At 40.6% G+C, this 17386-nt stretch overlaps 1 long non-coding RNA gene and 1 other non-coding gene across 2 annotated transcripts in view; one reads left to right on the top strand and one right to left on the bottom strand.

Annotated features, from left to right (window-relative positions):
• LOC148132829 (uncharacterized) overlaps window positions 1-17386 on the top strand; it is a 121590-nt gene that overhangs the window by 59412 nt on the left and 44792 nt on the right. The gene's annotated exons all lie outside the window — the stretch shown is intronic.
• LOC113423521 (U4atac minor spliceosomal RNA) lies at window positions 16529-16650 on the bottom strand. Its single transcript, XR_003372393.1, has one exon. It is a non-coding gene; the product is annotated as a U4atac minor spliceosomal RNA (small nuclear RNA).

Below are 17386 nucleotides of genomic sequence, written 5' to 3'. Positions count from 1 at the left end.
CAGACCAGACTAGTACAGCTGTTGGTAATTGAAATCACTTATTTGCAAATTTATATTTCGTTTCTTGGCAGAAGTTGTAATCTGGATACAGGGGGATTTCTGAGGAAAAAAAATAAGTAAATAGTCAGCTTAGATTGTCCTTCAGCACAGTGCTATGATATATGCTTGAATCCAACGCATCTTGGAATTCAGGACTACATGATGGGAAAGGCTTGGAACCTGTTATCGTCTTAGCATATAATAACCCCACTGAGACATTCAAACAGCAAGAGCTCATTAACTAATCACTCTAGTTAAGCTCTGACCCTCACCATTATCAGTCAAATTATCCCAAGTCTTTGGAAGTACTTGTAGGACCACTGGGGCTGTTTACAGAGACAAATCCGGGGGTTGTGCAAGTATAACATGGAGGCCTTCCTTCTGCAGACCTATGGCAGCAATTCAGTGGGAGGGAGCAGTTATCTGGTACATTTGGCTCCCAACTATTCTGTCTCTTGAAGATATGAACGTTAACGAAGAAAGCCCATTCACCTTAGAGAAGCACTTCCTGAAAACTCAGTAAGCTTTTAGTTTTGAGATACACTTTGAGTTTTTGATTTAGAGATGGGAACCCAATAGCTATTAACTCCAGGGGTCCTTATGAAATGAAGATAGCACCAAGTCATTTATATCATTCCTGGCTTTGTACAGCCGCAGTTAAAGAACAACCACCCTCAACATCCTTTCATATAGACTGCTGGGAAGTGTAATTCAGTAGGCTCTAGTGGACCTCCAATTCCCCAGCCTCATATTTTCAGAACAGTCCAAGAAATTGGGCTTTTCATGAAACACAATTATACTACCTTCTGACTAAGATAAATATTCCCCTCAAAGGCTAAATGAGAGGAGAAAAGAGGTATATGGGCTCAAATCTCCTAATTCTTTAATTTGGGGACAATATAAAGAATTAGGACCCAACCCCAGGAGGGCCTGACCTAAATCAGGTTAAAGTTTTGGGTGTGTGGAGATAATCCTTCTCTTCTACCTTCATTGCCCAATTTTTCCTTTCTTGTTAGAGAAATTATGCCTTAGTTATAGATTTATCCAGCAGAGCAGCATACTTGGTGATTCCTAGGGCAACTAGTAGGTGAGGAAATAGCACTGATTAGATTCTTCATACTTCAGTGCTTTTTTTCTGATGTAGTATCTTTACTAGTGTTGTGTATGCATCACATAGGAGAAATGAGAATAACCACTTAAGCAATGTTTACACAGAAAAGAGCATTCTAATTATCCTCCTTTTGAGGGATTAAGGATGATGAGAAATGTGGTTGATAGCCGGGTTGCATAATGCAGCTAATTCATAGATAATTTCACCAGAGTTTGGAAACGCTTTTTGCATCTACCATCTCACTGTATAAATAGAAAGACCCTTTCCCCCACACTATTCTCTTGGGAAGCTCTGGACGATGGTACAGGCAGGGTCATAGGGGACACAGCTCCCATTCAGTTTGCCTGAGAAAGTCAAACTGCATGTTAATGCTACATGTTTTTTCATATCTTTCCATTTGATGGAAAGGCATTAGGTTTTTCCTTCCTTTTATTAAAGTACGTTCCTAAAGTCCATGTTTAACGCCCTGTTGATTGATGGAACTTACACCTCCTTTAGAAACAACTATTGGCCAAGGAAATTAGGTTTGATTTTTTTATTTATCTGCTAGATACAGTTCTTTGGATCTAGCTGAAACCTTTGGTTTCAACCTCTGTCTGCTATAGATCCATCAAGAGAGACCCTTGTCAATGTTGCCATGTCCCTGTCACAGGGCACATGTGATTTCCCATACATTAGCTCCCTTAAAATGTGATTGTAGCAAGAGAAAATTGCGATCCAGCACAATAGTAGATAGTCCATGGTATTTTCATGGGAATGTGAGTGATAGGGATAGTTTTCCTCACTACTGAAAGAGATCTCCACCTCAATCTGGAAAAGCACTTTGAAAGCCAGGCAAAAGTGGGAACAGGCAAATTATTTCAGCAATCAATGAAGACATTTAGACACAAATTTTTCCCCCCTTAGAACAGCATATTATCAATTCAGTGTCTCAGCCAGTAATGGAAAGACTTCAAAATGTCTCCCTGACTCTCGCCAAAAAGCTATAGTGTATTGGGCAAGACAGAACTTTACTTCAAGGACTTCTTAATAAATAATATTAACTGAAGGCCCTTGGCTCATGTTGTGTGAGAGATAAGATGATGTGAAGCCATTCCTTCTGGCATTACGATCCAAGATTTATGAACTGTTGCTATTACTGCTGTATAGCATAGGTTCCAGGAACTCTATTCAGAATGAGAGGACAGTATCAGTGTCCATTTTCTATTCTGCTTTATCCTCAAGGAAAATATTACGAAGAGAAAGGTGGGAAAAATATTGGGCTGACCGTGGCTAGAGTGATATTAAATGTGGTGGCACTCAACCCATGTTTTTGAACCACTGTATATTGGGAAATATGATAAGAAATCATAGATGTTCCTCCAACTCTGATTATCTGTTATCTGAAATATCTGTTTTTTTTATTGATGCATATAAATCATCCCTTGTTAACAAAACCTTGCAAATATATAAGAAGTAAAAGAAGATGGAGATTGTGACATGTGGGTAAAACATTTCCCTTTTCCAGAAGCTAGGAACAGCTTCAAGAAAGCTCACCTTGGTGCCATTCCTCTTCCTTGTCATTCTTAAGAATTGAGCAGGGATTCCATTCTTTCAATGGCTTTACTCTCCTGTCCCTGATGTTTCAGTTGCTTCATCTGTGTTGCAGTCCAAGTCCGATACTATGGAATACCCACAACCAGTTTGGAAGTTACTTCAATTAGGAAGTTTCATAAGAAGGCCCTATCCCAGAAGGGCCTTATGTATTACAATGGCCAATACATTCATATTAAAGAATACATTCATTTTACTTCTAATATAGAATTCAGAGTGGCAAATGTGAATTTTCTATGTGGTTTCTCTCATCTATTCTTTGACCAGGAGGCTCAGACCTGAGCATCATGTCTTGAATTCTCCAATATTGCAACTAAGATCCCTGCCCTCTATGCAGCCAGTGGGCAGGTTCTTCTGGAAGAAAATAGTCTTTCAATTGCCCTTGAAGAACAACAAAGCAGAGTATCTTTGTATGGGAAATGTCTGCTGCCTTAGTTTGAATTTACTGCATTTTTATCAGTTAGGCTAAATATATTCCAAACAGAAAATCATGGACTTAAAATAAGTTTCCAAAATATTTCCTGGACACCAAAGACTACTTCCCAGCCATAATCAGAGGCCCTGAGAAATCTGTTGTGCAAGAATCTCTAAAAGCATCAGTTCTCCCCTTCTTTTGACTTTTGGCAATTTTTCCTTGAGGCTTCTGGCTCCAACTATCCGTGGCTCTTTACATTTAATCTATCATTGTTATTATCTTTCCCTCCCTTCAGACATTAGGAGCTTTTTCCTCTAGGTTTTTATTTCAATGTAAATGTTTTACGAAAGAACATCAGGCCCCAGAACTGAAGGATGGCAGTTTCTGTTCCAGGCAACTGGACAGAGATGTCCTTAGGGTACAGTCAAAAAAGGCATGATGGCAGCTGTAATGATGCAATTGAAGCTCTGCCCATTCTGTAAAACACAGGATGGATGGAGCTTTGATTGCACAGTGGCGTCCACTATCTTACTTTTTTTTTTGACCAAATCTTGTGGACACCCCAGTAAATGGGGATGCCACTTAGGTGGACCACCATAGCAAGCAGACCCCAAAAGAAGCTTCTGCAGATAGTTTGCTTCCCTCCTACGGTTCTATGAAATACAAAGCAAGTGTGACCTAAAGGAATGTTACCTTCCCTTCTCCCTCCAAGCTGTTATAGTTTATAGATTGTGTCCTTCTTTGGTTGAACTTTAAAGCAAAAATGGTTCTCCTAAATATTTTAGGGGGTTCTCATCTTGTAGTACATCTGTAGAGAAAAGGTGATTGTGGCTTATTATTCTGTTTGCTTATTTTACATTTCTTGTGTAAAGGCTGCCCTTCTATCTATTTTTCCATACATTTAAATGTTACAAAGAGGATATCACATTAACCCCAGGGTTGATCCATCTCCAGGGTTTAAAAGTACGTTGTAGTCTTCCACTGATGCCTCATTGGGATCTGGCACCACAGTCTGGTTTCTGCCTCAGGTAAGCAGGCTTAGTTTTTCAAGAGCACCATAAACTGAGTTTGGATGATTGTCCTGTGCTATTAGTATTATGCTAGAGGACAAGGAATCAGCTTTGATGGGACCTGCTTAGGCACCATATATGTCCTGGGCAAAATCCCAGTATGTCAGATATTTTAGATGCTAGGTTATATGAAGAATATAGAGAGCTGTAGGACAGTTTTAAATCTTTTATTTGTAACATCTTCCTCTTCAAATCACTGGGAAATGTTCAAAGTGGTATTTGCAAATAGAAACTGTTTAAAAATCAGGCAAGAGTCTATACACAAATGATTTATTTTAGTTGTTTCTACAATCTCTGTCTCCTTCTGGCATTGTCTGTATTATAGTGCTGAGAATGTTCCTGATAGTTGATTTCACCAATTCTGTGTAATTGATCTAATCTACTTTACCTGTAAACTACCACAGCAATTTCATCGAGTGCCATCAATATTGTTACAAGAAACACTACAGCTTGAATTTGCAGAACTGAAACAGGTCGAAATGAATTTGCTTGACGTCTAAGTAATAAGAACTGATCTAACGTCTTGATATAATTATCTTTCCATTGTACTTCTCTGAATTTTGCAATGCTGTTCTTTGATATAAAGCTCATATAGAAATGTGCACATGAGTAAAAACAGGCACATTAAGAGGAATATATTAGGAAAATGTTTGGAAATAATGTGCATATTAAAGGAAAGTGCTTATGAATTTCATACATAACTAAATGTGCTACAAAACAAATATGAATTTTCATATGGACTTTTTAAAAACGTTGTAAACATATGTTGTCATGGGCTGGAATAAATTTATATTTGGAAAAAAATCAAACATTAGAAAATTCAAAACAGAGAGAATCATCAACTTCCAGTTCATAAAATTACCTTCAGTATTTTGTCACAAAGTTGATACCGTATGAAATTTCATGGAAACACTGTTTGTGTTTATAAGAGCCCTTAATTAATCTGCCACCACAGCAGGTAGAACTATTGATCCCAAATCATTTCCCACAGACTGTCAGCCAACTCTGAAGGCCTCTATCCAAATACCACCCTCTCAGTGTCACAACTCTTTAAAATGTTGGTTTAAACCACAATCATTAACAAGCCCATAAAAAAAAATCTTGGGAGTTGAGAAGTTGCCTTTGTCATTTCTAATGAATGAGAGAACCAAGATAGAATGGATGAGCTTGTTTTTATGAATGAATGGGATGACCAGCCTTTAAGAAGAATCCCTTCACAAATCTGCAGTCTGGCAGATATGTCATTCTTTTGGATGTTTGACAGCAAGACCCTCTTTTCATTGCTGGGATCAAGAGACAAATGACAGATGCTGGTGCACATTCTGCTTTCCAGGCAGCCAGCAGAGGTCATTGTATCTCTGACAAAACCCAGTGCCATCTTTGTAATTTTGGCTGAAGCCTTATGCTAAGTATGTTGCCACTGTTTGACTGCCTTCCAAATAACTTCCTAGAAATGGTTAACAAAACTTCCATAAGTCAATCAACGCTGGTCTTTTCACTGGCTTTGAATTACTTACTTTCCTTTTTGAAAAAGCCAGGGGAGAGCAAGGAGAGAGTTATTAATGTTTTAGAGGAACTGATTTAAAGGCAGGTTATAGCAACGGATTTTGCTCTGCAGCTAGACAGTAGGGCTCCACAAAAACATACTATTTGAAGCCAGAAGCCCATCTTGTACAGACAGAAAATAAATTCTGCAAGCTGTGTGCAAGTGCGCCCACAAACACATGCACACACAATACTACGTTTTTATTATTTGTATTCATTACCCTTTTTTTGCAGGAAGTTTGATACATTGAGATTCTGCAATGAATACATACAAAGGAGGCATATAATTTAGGAAATATTGAGACCCCATGTTTATAAATATAAATTGCATGTACCACAGTATAATGTGTGACTGACAGGATTTCTAGATGAGAAGGAGGAAGGAAGCTTTGAAACTATTTGACCCTCCTTCCTATGTCTAGAAGTCTCTCTGTCCTAAACAAAGAAGAAGAAGAAGAAAAAGAGAGGATCATTTCCAGTGAAAGAGGCTGCCATATTGCCAAGCAAATTTGTTCCCCACAATGCAAGTGGATAATCTCTGCAAATGCTGTCCCAGTCACAAAATGAAAGGAATCACCTTTCCTCCCACTGATAAGGTTCATTGCATAGGCAATGAATTTCAAACTTTTCCCAGCTACAAAATTCTCTTATTTTTATATTTTCTTCTAACAAAGAGATGTGAAATTATCTTCCATCATAGAATAAGTGTGCACATGTTGGAGTTAACATGAAAGCAAAATTGGTTGCAGTGCAGTCCTTGGGATCCAAAAGGTTTCACAACCTTATGCTCAGATGGAGAAAGTATTTGAAAGGAAAAGACCTCTGTCTGAAATCCTAGGAGCTGATCCTGGACTAGGTGGAAGCAAGATATGAAAGCAGGCCAGCATATTCAGGTGCTCAAAGTGGGATATGAATGGCAAGAATGCTACTGATAAGAAATGTAGTGGTATTCAGCATCAACAAATCAATTTACTGTACAATGTATTTACTTCATCACGTGCATTTCTAGGAATTACTGATTGCACGCATTTATGCTTTGAACATTAGGCACATTTAGGGGCTAAGGAAGAGTAAGTAAGGGCTTAGTATTAAAAGGGAGGGAGAAAGCCAATTTCTTTGTTGGAGTTTTTAAAGAAAGAGTCAACTATATCAAACATTGTGAGAAAAATGCTCATAGCAGAAGAACTATTGTATAGATTCTATGCTAAATGGGTAGCATAAAGTCCTACTTGAGGATGGAAGATAGTCATATATGATGTTTGTTATGAAGCATACAAGTAACGTTCCCCTTCCTGCCGTGTCCCATTTAACTGTTTCAACCTCCTGACATACTAAAACGAAAATGATACAATAATCCAACCAACCAAGCTTTGGGCATGTGCAATTTTACATCATAAACCCATTTCAATCATGCTATCATCCTAACTGCCAGAATAAAGTGGAATCTGTTTCTTGTACTGTATACTGAACACAAATATTTGGAACTGGAAGACATAGGAAACTGGAATTAAATTTTCAGGGAGAAACAGCTTCTGATGGGCTGATGATTCCACTTTGGTGGCTAGAAGCAAGAAGACTAGGAATCATTTGTTGAAGGTTAAAGAAGACAGCACAAAAGCTGGCTTGCTGCTCAGTATTAAAAAAAAACACAAGGTTGTGTCAATAGGATATGCAAAAACCAATGACAAGGGGCAGATAAAAAAGTTTCCTGTACTCAAAAATTAACAGGGATGCCAATTATAATAATGAAGTGAAGAGACATCTGCTACTTGCGAATAAAAAATCAGGAAGAACCTGGTAGCATCTCCTCTGACTAACAAATTACTTGGGAGAAAATATGATAGATCTAGGCAAAACGTTAACATGAAGGGACTGGTCACTGTCACTGATGACACATGCACTAGCCACTAAGAATTCAACGAAGCAGTTACTGACAGGCAATTTTGATGAAATGAGGTCCATCAGGCCACGGAGAGTCAGAAGCAATTGAAGGCTAAACAGCAGCAGCAGCAGCAGCAACAAAATCAAATCGGGCTGACCTCCCCCTTCAAAAATGGCGCTCTTGGAGTGTCCTTCTAGTCCTCCTTATTCAATGATTATCAATTGAGGGAAGCGGTGGAAATGCACTCTCAATTTTATGTGAATTACACAATCACACTCCCGTCATGAACTGAGAATGAGATGAGGGAGAACCTGTTGGTGTGGCGTAGACTTGTCAGCTGACTGAGTGGGGAATCCAGATTCCATCCCAGATGGAAGAAGGGTTTCCTGGTTGAAACTGGCTAATTGCATGAGAGATGTGGCCAGGCATTGCCTGCTCTCATGATTTTTGTGGGTTTGCATTAAGCTTAGTGAAGGCAGTCTGTCTGTGCTCACAGTGCCTCATTCTTTTGGAAATAAATGATGATCATATAATTATCCTAATCGGCAGAAACACAAAAAGGGTGTGGTATAACTTGGGAGAACAAAAGGAATGTATAGAGTATTTTGTTAATATAAATAAAGCTGGAGTCCATGGTGGCTGATGACATACAGCCCCAGGTGCTACAGGAAATAGCTGAAAAAATGTCAGAGGTATTAAGGAATGCAGACTACTCAGAGAAGTTAAAGGGAATTAGAAAAAGAAGTCTCAGTAACTAATGAGATATCAAATATGATGATAGTTGTCACATTTCAAATTGGGTGATCTATAACAGCACAGATCCATCATACTATTTTGAATTAATCCAATATATCTATGATGCAAACAAAACAAATCATAATAACAAAGTCATGGTCTTGTCAGAGAAATTAAGTCTTAATTGTAGACAAATTTTATTCAGTTCACATTTTAATACAAACTTTAAAAATCTTGCATTTTTTAAAAATTGAAAAATAAAAATTGCCTATTCTTTAGTACTCACTACTATGAATTTTTCCAAGTTCCCTATAAAAATGTGAATATTACTAAAACTTTTCCAGAAGAATCTAACATATTCATGAAGTGTAATATATTGGATATAATGTCAGAATCAAATATTTAAAATAAGCTTTTCTCAAAAGATCATGGAAACATGGAAAAACAAACAGAAAAATGAGGAAAAAATGAGAAATTACTGGTAATCTATGTCACAAGTATACAGAGTGGTTGTTGGCTTTGTACCTAGCTAGATTGGCTCAAAGCATTTTCCATATGGGTTCTTCCCATAAATATTATCATACTTTTGGCAAGGAAGTGACACTTCCCTTCTTCTACAGTTATGAAAGTATCACAAAAATTGCATCATCATCATCATCAAAGCTAAACTGGGAACCTGAAGTTTTTAAAAGACCGTTTGTTTGTTTGTTTGATTGATTGATTCATTCATTCCTATAATACTTTGCAAATATAATATTTTGCACTTCTGTCATCAATGTGAAAGCTGCATAAATTTTCTTAAGAAATTTAGAAGGAAATTGGGGCTTTCCTTAAGGAGATTTGAAATAGTTGCTGTCAGCTAATTGAAAAGATGGTTTTAGGTGGTTTAGAAGAATATCTTTTAATTTCCACTGAGAGATGTTTACCAAATTTTGTCATGGGGCAAATGTACAGACTTAGATTGAGTAAAACAAACTCCCTGAATGTAAACACTCCAGGGAAATCACATGGGACATGGAAGATCTGTAGCTGAATCAGCAAATAGTAATAGCAATAGCACTTAGACTTATGTACTGCACATAGTGCTTTACAGCCCTTTCTAAGTGGTTTACAATGTCAGCATATTGCCCCCAACAATTTGGGTCCTCATTTTATTCACCTCAGAAGGCTGGAAGGCTGAGCCAACCTTGATTTGGTCAGGATCGAACTCCTGGCTGTGGGCAGAAGTAGCCTGCAATATTGCATTGTAACCACCGCACCACCATGTTTCCAATAGCTAAGGCTATTTAGAATAAAATAACTAAATAAAATTAAGCAAACAAAGAGAGCTACAACTTGATTGGAACAAAGCTGATAGGAAGGAAGGCAAAGTTGTTGCATTTTTTTTTTTCTTATGAGAGCTACTATAGTGGTAGGAAAAAGAAATTTGCCTGGATGACAAAAGTGCTGCTGTGATCAAATTTGGAGCTACTATGCTTATAATAAAGAAGAGAATGAATGCTCATAGACCTCCCATGCCTCATATTCTTTGGATTTCAACCCGCATAATTGAGACCCAAGCAATTATTTATCCAAGACTAATAGTCAAACCGGGGTTTCCATCTTGTTTCCTTTCCCATATGTCCCATCACTTTAGCTACCCAACCAACTGGTTTCCAATGATACAGATAATTTTACTAAATTGATATGGGTAGCACTTATATTCACACTGATGCTTTTTAAACCACTTCTATACTATACAGGAAGTTGATTTTGAGGAGCAAAATGGCTATTCCTCTATATCAGTGGTCCCCAACCTTTTTTGTACCAGGGACCAGTTTCACGCAGAAACACTTTTTCAAGGACCGGGGGGGGGGGGGAGGAGTCCGAGTTTGGTGGTTTGCTTGCAGACGTTTCATTACCTGACTAGGTAATATCTGATGTTGTTACCTAGTCGGGTAATAAAACGTCTGCCAGCAAACCACCAAGTTCAGGGAGCGCCAATGCCTCCTCATTGCAACCCTGAGCGACAGATATTCTCTTCTATTGGGACATTTAAAACGGAGGGTTTCAGCTGCAGATTCAGGAACTGCGCCGGGCTGAGGAGCGCCTTCAAAACTGAGCGCTGGGCGGCGGCGGCCCACGGCTGTCTCTGCGGCTCAGGACAAGTCCCTGCAGGATGGCTGAGAAGCCCCGCCTCTCGGCCCTGCCTCCCTCAGCCTCATCCCTCAGGTGTCTCCCTCCCTCCCTCAGCCTCATCCCTCAGGTGTCTGCCTCGTTCCTCTCTCAGTCGCTCTCTCGCTCCTCCACCAGCCCAGGAAGAAACTGCTTCAAAGAAGCTGGCAGGGTGGCTTTTCCTGTCGGCGCAGCTCCTCCGAAGCGCCCGTTCACCCCCACCCTGCCGCCCGCTGTTCAATCCAGTGCTCCGTTCTGCCTGCCTGCCTGCCTGCCTTCGTTTCTGGTTGTTTCAGAGCAGCTTCGGTTGAGTAAAAGAGGTGAATAGTTATTATTCTCAGCCGAAGCTGCTCCAAACAACCAGAAACGAAGGCAGGCAGGCAGAACGGAGCACTGGATTGAACCTGGATTGATTGGCGGCGGGTGGGGGTGAACGGGCGCTTGGGGAGCTGCGCCGACAGGAAAAGCCACCCTGCCGGCTTCTTTGAAGCAGTTTCTTCCTGGGCTGGTGGAGGAGCGAGAGAGCGACTGAGAGAGGAACGAGGCGGAAGAAACCGAAGCCACTGAGCCAGAGAGTAGGACAGGCTTTGGTTGCTTCCTCCCTCCCCTTCTTTCATTTGTGTCCTTGATCCCTGATCCCAGCAGCATTCACCGAAGGTGAAGAAAGCCGCCATTTTTATTTTATTTTTATTTTTATTTTCTTTGCGGCTGGTGCAAAGTGATCCACGGACCGGTACCGGTCCGCGGCCCGGTGGTTGGGGACCCCTGCTCTATATGACCTGACTCTCTCTATATTTGAATTAGTGGATAGAGACATCATCTTTGTCATTAGAATGATATTCTGAAACCATCTTTCAAAAATGCCTTCCCTAATTAAGCTTTTTAAGCAGTTAAGATGGGATTGGCATGAAGCAAAAAAAAACCAAAACCATTGAGACATAAAATGGTTCCTAAGTGCTTTGCTGGATAGATTAACTGAAACTCTATTTACTTCAGTAACCCATTTTTAATGGCTTCTGAAGACTGAGAAGATGCTTCCGGTAATGTACAGGGAGGAGAAATTAGGGAAGACCAAATAAAACAGTAGAGGTAGAAATCATATTGAAAATGTTTAGAAACTTGATTATGTTGTGGTTAGCCGGCAGCAGATGCAGATGGCTGAGGAGAGCAAGCACTCTGATGAGGGGCCAGGACCATCAGGAAGTGGACTGCTGCCTTCAGAGATTGTGGTGGCTGGCAGCAGTGATGAGGAGGTTCCTGAGGAGCCTATGCCAAGTGCATGTGCATGAAGGATTGCTCGGAGGAAAGAACAATTACAGCAGCACAGGTGACTCAGGAGTAAGGCTGCAAGGTAATGGCCCCTCCCTCAAGAGGATAAAAGCCAGGTTTGGAAAAGCGTTCTTTGCAGACAGCAAAGAAGCTCTGAAGCTCAACTAGTGGACATCTTAGTTTGTGTTTGGAGAATCTTGTAAATTAGTTCTTATCTCTGGGTTTTTGGCAGCATTGACAAACAACTTGGCAAGGCTCTTTCTTGTTGGAGCTAATTAGTGGAAAGCAGCCTTTTATCTGTAAAGGAACAGAATTAATTATTAAACCTTAAAAGGTGGGGGCTGCTGCCTTTCTCAGTGTTTGCTCTTTGGGAACCCGGTTGGGTCAGAACAGATTAATATGATTGCAGGTCCCTTCAGCTAAGGAACTGTGACTGACAGGGTTTAGAAAAAGAGCCTTCTCTGCTGTTGCCCCCACCCCATGGAATATTCTTCCCCACACAGATGAGATGGACTCTCCTGGTCTTCTGAAAGGAAGTTAAAACATGGCTCTGTGGTCTTGTGTGGGGAGTCCAAAGGAAGATGCAGTTGTGGGGTTGGTTGGTTCCATGGCAGCTGTCACGTTGCTTTTGTCAACTGATTTTTATCAGGGTTTAATTATTCTTGCCATCTTATTTTTAATTTTTTTTTTTACAATTGAGGAGGGTGTCAAGCTAAAAGTGCCTGAAGGCCAGACAAGGAATAATGGATGGAAACTGAACAAGGAGAGATTCTACCTGGAAATAAGGAAAAAATTTCTGACAGTGAGAACAATCAACCAATGGAACAGCTTTACCTTTGGAAGTTGTAGGAGCTTCATCACTGGAAGCTTTCAAGAAGAGACTGGACCGCCATTTGTCAGAAATGGTGTAGGGCAGTGAAACGCACACATGCAAACCCAAAGCGCATGCGCATACCCAAAATGCAATGCACAGGCCCCCTACAAATGTATGTGCCCTGCATTCATGTGCGCACTGCATAGATGCATGCACCCCACCCCCTGCACATGCGCAGCAGAGACCCGAAGACCAGCTGGCTGGTGGGAGGCACGCATGCATGTGCGGTAGAGCCTAACTGGGGCAACAGTGCCCGTGCCCACAGAGAGGGCTCTGCATGCCACCTATGGCATACATGCCATAGGTTTACCACCACAGGTATAGGGGCTCCTGCTTGGTCGGGGGGTGGGGGGTGTTGGACTAGATGACTTACAAGGTCCCTTCCAACTCTGTTAATCTGTCTGTCTAATTCTAAAAATGTAACATTTTAATTTTTATATACTGTTCTATATGTTGATGTTTAACTGTAGACTGCCCAGAGTCCCTCTTTGAGGGAGATAGGTGGCTTAGAAAAGTGACAGACAGACAGACAGACAGACAGACAGACAGACAGATAGATAGATAGATAGATAGATAGATGATAGATAGATAGATAGATGATAGATAGATAGATAGATAGATAGATAGATAGATAGATAGATAGATAGATAGATAGATAGATAGATCGATCAGAGGTGGTATTTAACAGCTTCTGACCAGAACTGGAGAACCGGTAGTGGAAATTTTGAGTAGTTCGGAGAACCGGCAAATGCCACCTCTGACTGGCCCCGCCCCCATCTATTCTCTGCCTCCCGAGTCCCAGCTGATTGGCTGGGTCTTCTTTTGTTGCCCTGCACTGGAGAACGGAGCTGGAAAGCAGGTTAGTGGGGTGGGGAGAGAATGGAGATTTTGCAGTATCTTTTTCCTGCCAGGTCCACCAAGCCATGCCCACAGAACTGGTAGTAAAAATTTTTGAATCCCACCACTGTGATAGCTAGCTACCTAGGTGATAGCTAGATATGATGTAGAGGGACTTCATATTTGTGACAAAGTGGTGTCCTGAACCAAACCTCAATTAGATAGGAGCATCTTTATCAGAATTTGAGATGATAATTTTAAGTCCTGAAAAATGTACTCAAACATGGTTTTGGAGCATATAGTTGCAAGCATATTAAAAGGAACTGTTGATTGATGTGATTTTAGTCTAATAAGTAAAAGGAAATGAAAAAGGATCAGCAAGGTCTGTTCCTAATAAGATAAAATCTGCTGACAAAACTGTTGTGAAGAATTTCTAAATAAAAAATATCAGTCAAGCTTGTACTGAATTTTCCAGCTTGGAAACTATTTCCATAAGGACGCAATAGTTTACACAAATTCTGATAATTCAGACAGCATCTGCTCTCATATCTTTTGTCATAAGTGCATGAGTCCAGGAGTATTTCATTCATCAATCACCCAGTAATAATGAATTGGAGCCAAATGAATAATGTTTACTTTCTACACAAATGATGTTGATAAATGCTGATATGCACTAGAGATTCATAGGCATTCCCTAATAGATTGCTCTCCCTAGGAGTTAATGCCCAACAAAATCACAATCCTTGAGAATTATTGAGTACCCTCTGAACTGGTGAGACTTTTAGCACTGTAAGTAGATTTTATGGCCAGATGTATATTTTGGCATTGGATAGGGTCTGGGACACAATTGTGCAATTGTTACAAAGTAGCTGATGCAACTGAACTTTGCATAACCTGATGCAACATGCCCATAAAATTGCAAACTGGATCCTTCATTCATACAGCATATGTATACACATAAGGGAAGCCAGGCTGATTAATTTATAGAATTGCCCCAGGTGCTCTAGCTTCCTTATAATTATTCTCAATTCTTAAAGTGTTGAATGGGTCTGTTACTTATGGTAAAACTTGAGGTTCACTGGCAAGAAGGTTAGCAAAATAGAGACAGCATCAGGGGAAACCCTGGTAATTCTGGAGCTTTTAACTAATGGTTAAGGCACCGAGTTAGAAACTAGGAGATTGTGAGTTCTAGTCCCACTTTAGGAATGAAAGCCGGCTGGGTAACTTTGGGACAGTCACTATTTGTTCAGCTCACCTCACCTCACAGGGTTGTTGTTGTGGAAACAATAGGAGGAGAAAGTATTAAGTATGTTTGCTGTTTTGAGCTATTTATAACAATAATAAAAATGGGATAAAAATAGATAAATCCTGATAGGCAATTTCCTATCCAGAGGAACTATGTGTCACTTAAATATTGGCTCATGACTATATTGAAAATAGGGAAGAGAGGAGAAGGGAACGGAAAGTAAGTTTCAAACACTGCTGCCAATCACATTTCTGTGGAGGCAAAATGGAATTCTGGTTAGCACTGTTTTCCCAAAGGAGAATCAATGTGCAATCTCTTCCCTCCTTTCCCTCCAGTGTGTGTGTGTGTGTGTGTGTGTGTGTGTGTGTGCGCGCGCGCGCGCGTCTATCTGCTACTTTGTCTGCGTTATAATCTGTTCGCCATTTTAAGGTGTTATCTTGTTCTGCCTTTCTTCCAGGAGCCTTAGGTAGAACTGTCTCTTCCAATTTTTCCCATAACAAGAACTCTGGAAGTAAACCGTATTTTTACATTGGATCATGAACGTAAAGATGCCAGAATCACAGAAAGAATATGAAAGATTAAAAATATAACTTAACTTACCGATAACAGGACATAAAAATATGTTCATAGAATGTGTATAGACTTATATTCAACGTACAACCATAATAGAGCCAGCCCATCACAGTTGTAAGTTATGATGGCCATAAAGTGGGTGGGTCACATGAATGACCCAATTTATGACCTTTCTTGTGGTGGTCATTAAACAAATGCAGCTTTTGTAAAATGGCTGCCATGGTCATTATGCAAACACCATAGGCATTAAGGGTTGACTCTTAAACTGATTTCACTGAGCCTTGCTTAGAATCTTAACTGTATGCAGGGGTGGGATGCTACTGGTTCTGCCCAGCTCTATAGAACTGGTAGCTCTGAAGAGTAGCAAACACTGAACCAGTTCTGTGTTTGCTGCTGTTTGGCCCACCCACCTGCCCGGGCTCTTACCTGACCTTTATTTCCTGCTTTTTCAACCTCAGCTGCTTTGCGCTGCAAACGCTGTGCACCTGCGTGCTGTGCTTTTCAGCTCTCTGGGTGGCACAGCTTATTACATGTGCACGCAGCAAAACGTAGTCACTGAACCCGTAGTAACACCGGTTGAATCCCACCCCTGACTGTATGCAAAGATGACACTTTTGTGTCTTGGAACTGGTAGCATGTGAGGAATTTTTAAAAGAATCGTAAAGATGAGTGGAAATCCCATTAACTAATATTGCACATTATGCTCTTCACACAGTCTTTCTCATGATGACTATCAAACATTATATTGGAGGATAATGCTGCTCCAGGGCCAGTTCTGCACCCCTATGATGTCTTTTGGCAGCCAAGAAACAATTAATGTTAGTTCAGTTCTGGTGTATGAGGAACTGCTCAGGGGCTGATTTACGGCTGGGGAAATTCAGGAGCTCTGCAGACCTTGGAGGCAGGCCATTGCTCCATGGGAGAGAATTTTGGCCACACCCATGGTGTGTTACATTTCAGACACTCTGTCTGGTCGTCCCCAGATCAGAAAAAAGAGTCCAGTGGCACAAGCTCATGCCAGTAAAAGGCATGAGCTTGTGTTGAGCTGTAGCTCATGTCATTAGATGCATAGAGTGGATTTACTGATGTAAGACTGAAATTGGTATTAGGCAATGGGAGGTAGGGAAGACCAAGCACATTACCTGTGAGATAGATCAAAAGCACCTTATCAATTAACAGTGGTAATGGGCAAAAAATTGTGTACTGCGAGACCATTTGAAATAGTCTAAAGTGTTGTGTAGGTGTTAGCAGTACTGTCCTCACTAGACGTTCATTGAACAGTAGCGCAACCCCAAGATAAGGATAGTGGTTATATAGATGGTTATTCAGAAAATTTTACAATGTGCCGAAATGGACAAACTAACCCAAGCATTAAAAAATAAAGAATCCTCATCCTATTACAACAATTGGAATCCTTTGTATAATTGGCTAAACCAAAGATAGATCACCTCTAGGAAAATTATGGCTGAGGGCCTTCGAAGCAGAGATAATGAAAAGCACCGCCGATGATATTTGTGAAGAAGAAAAGATCTTACAGACAGTCACAAAATATGGTTTTATTTTAACTGTTTTCCCTACTCTACCTTTTCCCTCCCTTACTCTTCCCTTTTTCCTCTCTTAGGCTTTCCTCTCTTTCCCTCTTGGCCTATGCTAAGGCCTGTTTGTCTTTTTGTTGTACATAACTTGTAGCTGTGTTGTTCTTTTAAAGGTAAAACTAATAAAGTATTTTTCCCAAAAAAAAACAACAAAGAAAGAAATAGTCTAAAACAGCGGGTCCACAATAGTGGGGTGGGGGGGCATTTTGGTGTGAGCACCTGCCACTCGTGCAAGTAATGCGGTGTGCGTGCACACACTCACCCACTGTTCATGTGGCCTGGTTCCGAGTGGGTCATGATGGTCCGGTGAGTGGAGGAGGGGATGGTTCAGTGTGAGCACCCACCACTCACACATGTGGAGACCATTCTAGCCCGCTACTGGTGTGGCCCAGTTCCAAACAGGCCATGGCCTGGCAGTAGGCCACAGCCTGGAGGTTGGGGACACCTG

The sequence above is a fragment of the Notechis scutatus genome, chromosome 1, assembly GCF_049901735.1.
Source record: "Notechis scutatus isolate UNSWTSFEM ecotype Mainland chromosome 1, rNotScu1.2, whole genome shotgun sequence".
Lineage (NCBI taxonomy): Eukaryota > Metazoa > Chordata > Lepidosauria > Squamata > Elapidae > Notechis > Notechis scutatus.
This window is presented reverse-complemented; position numbering and strand designations above follow the sequence as displayed.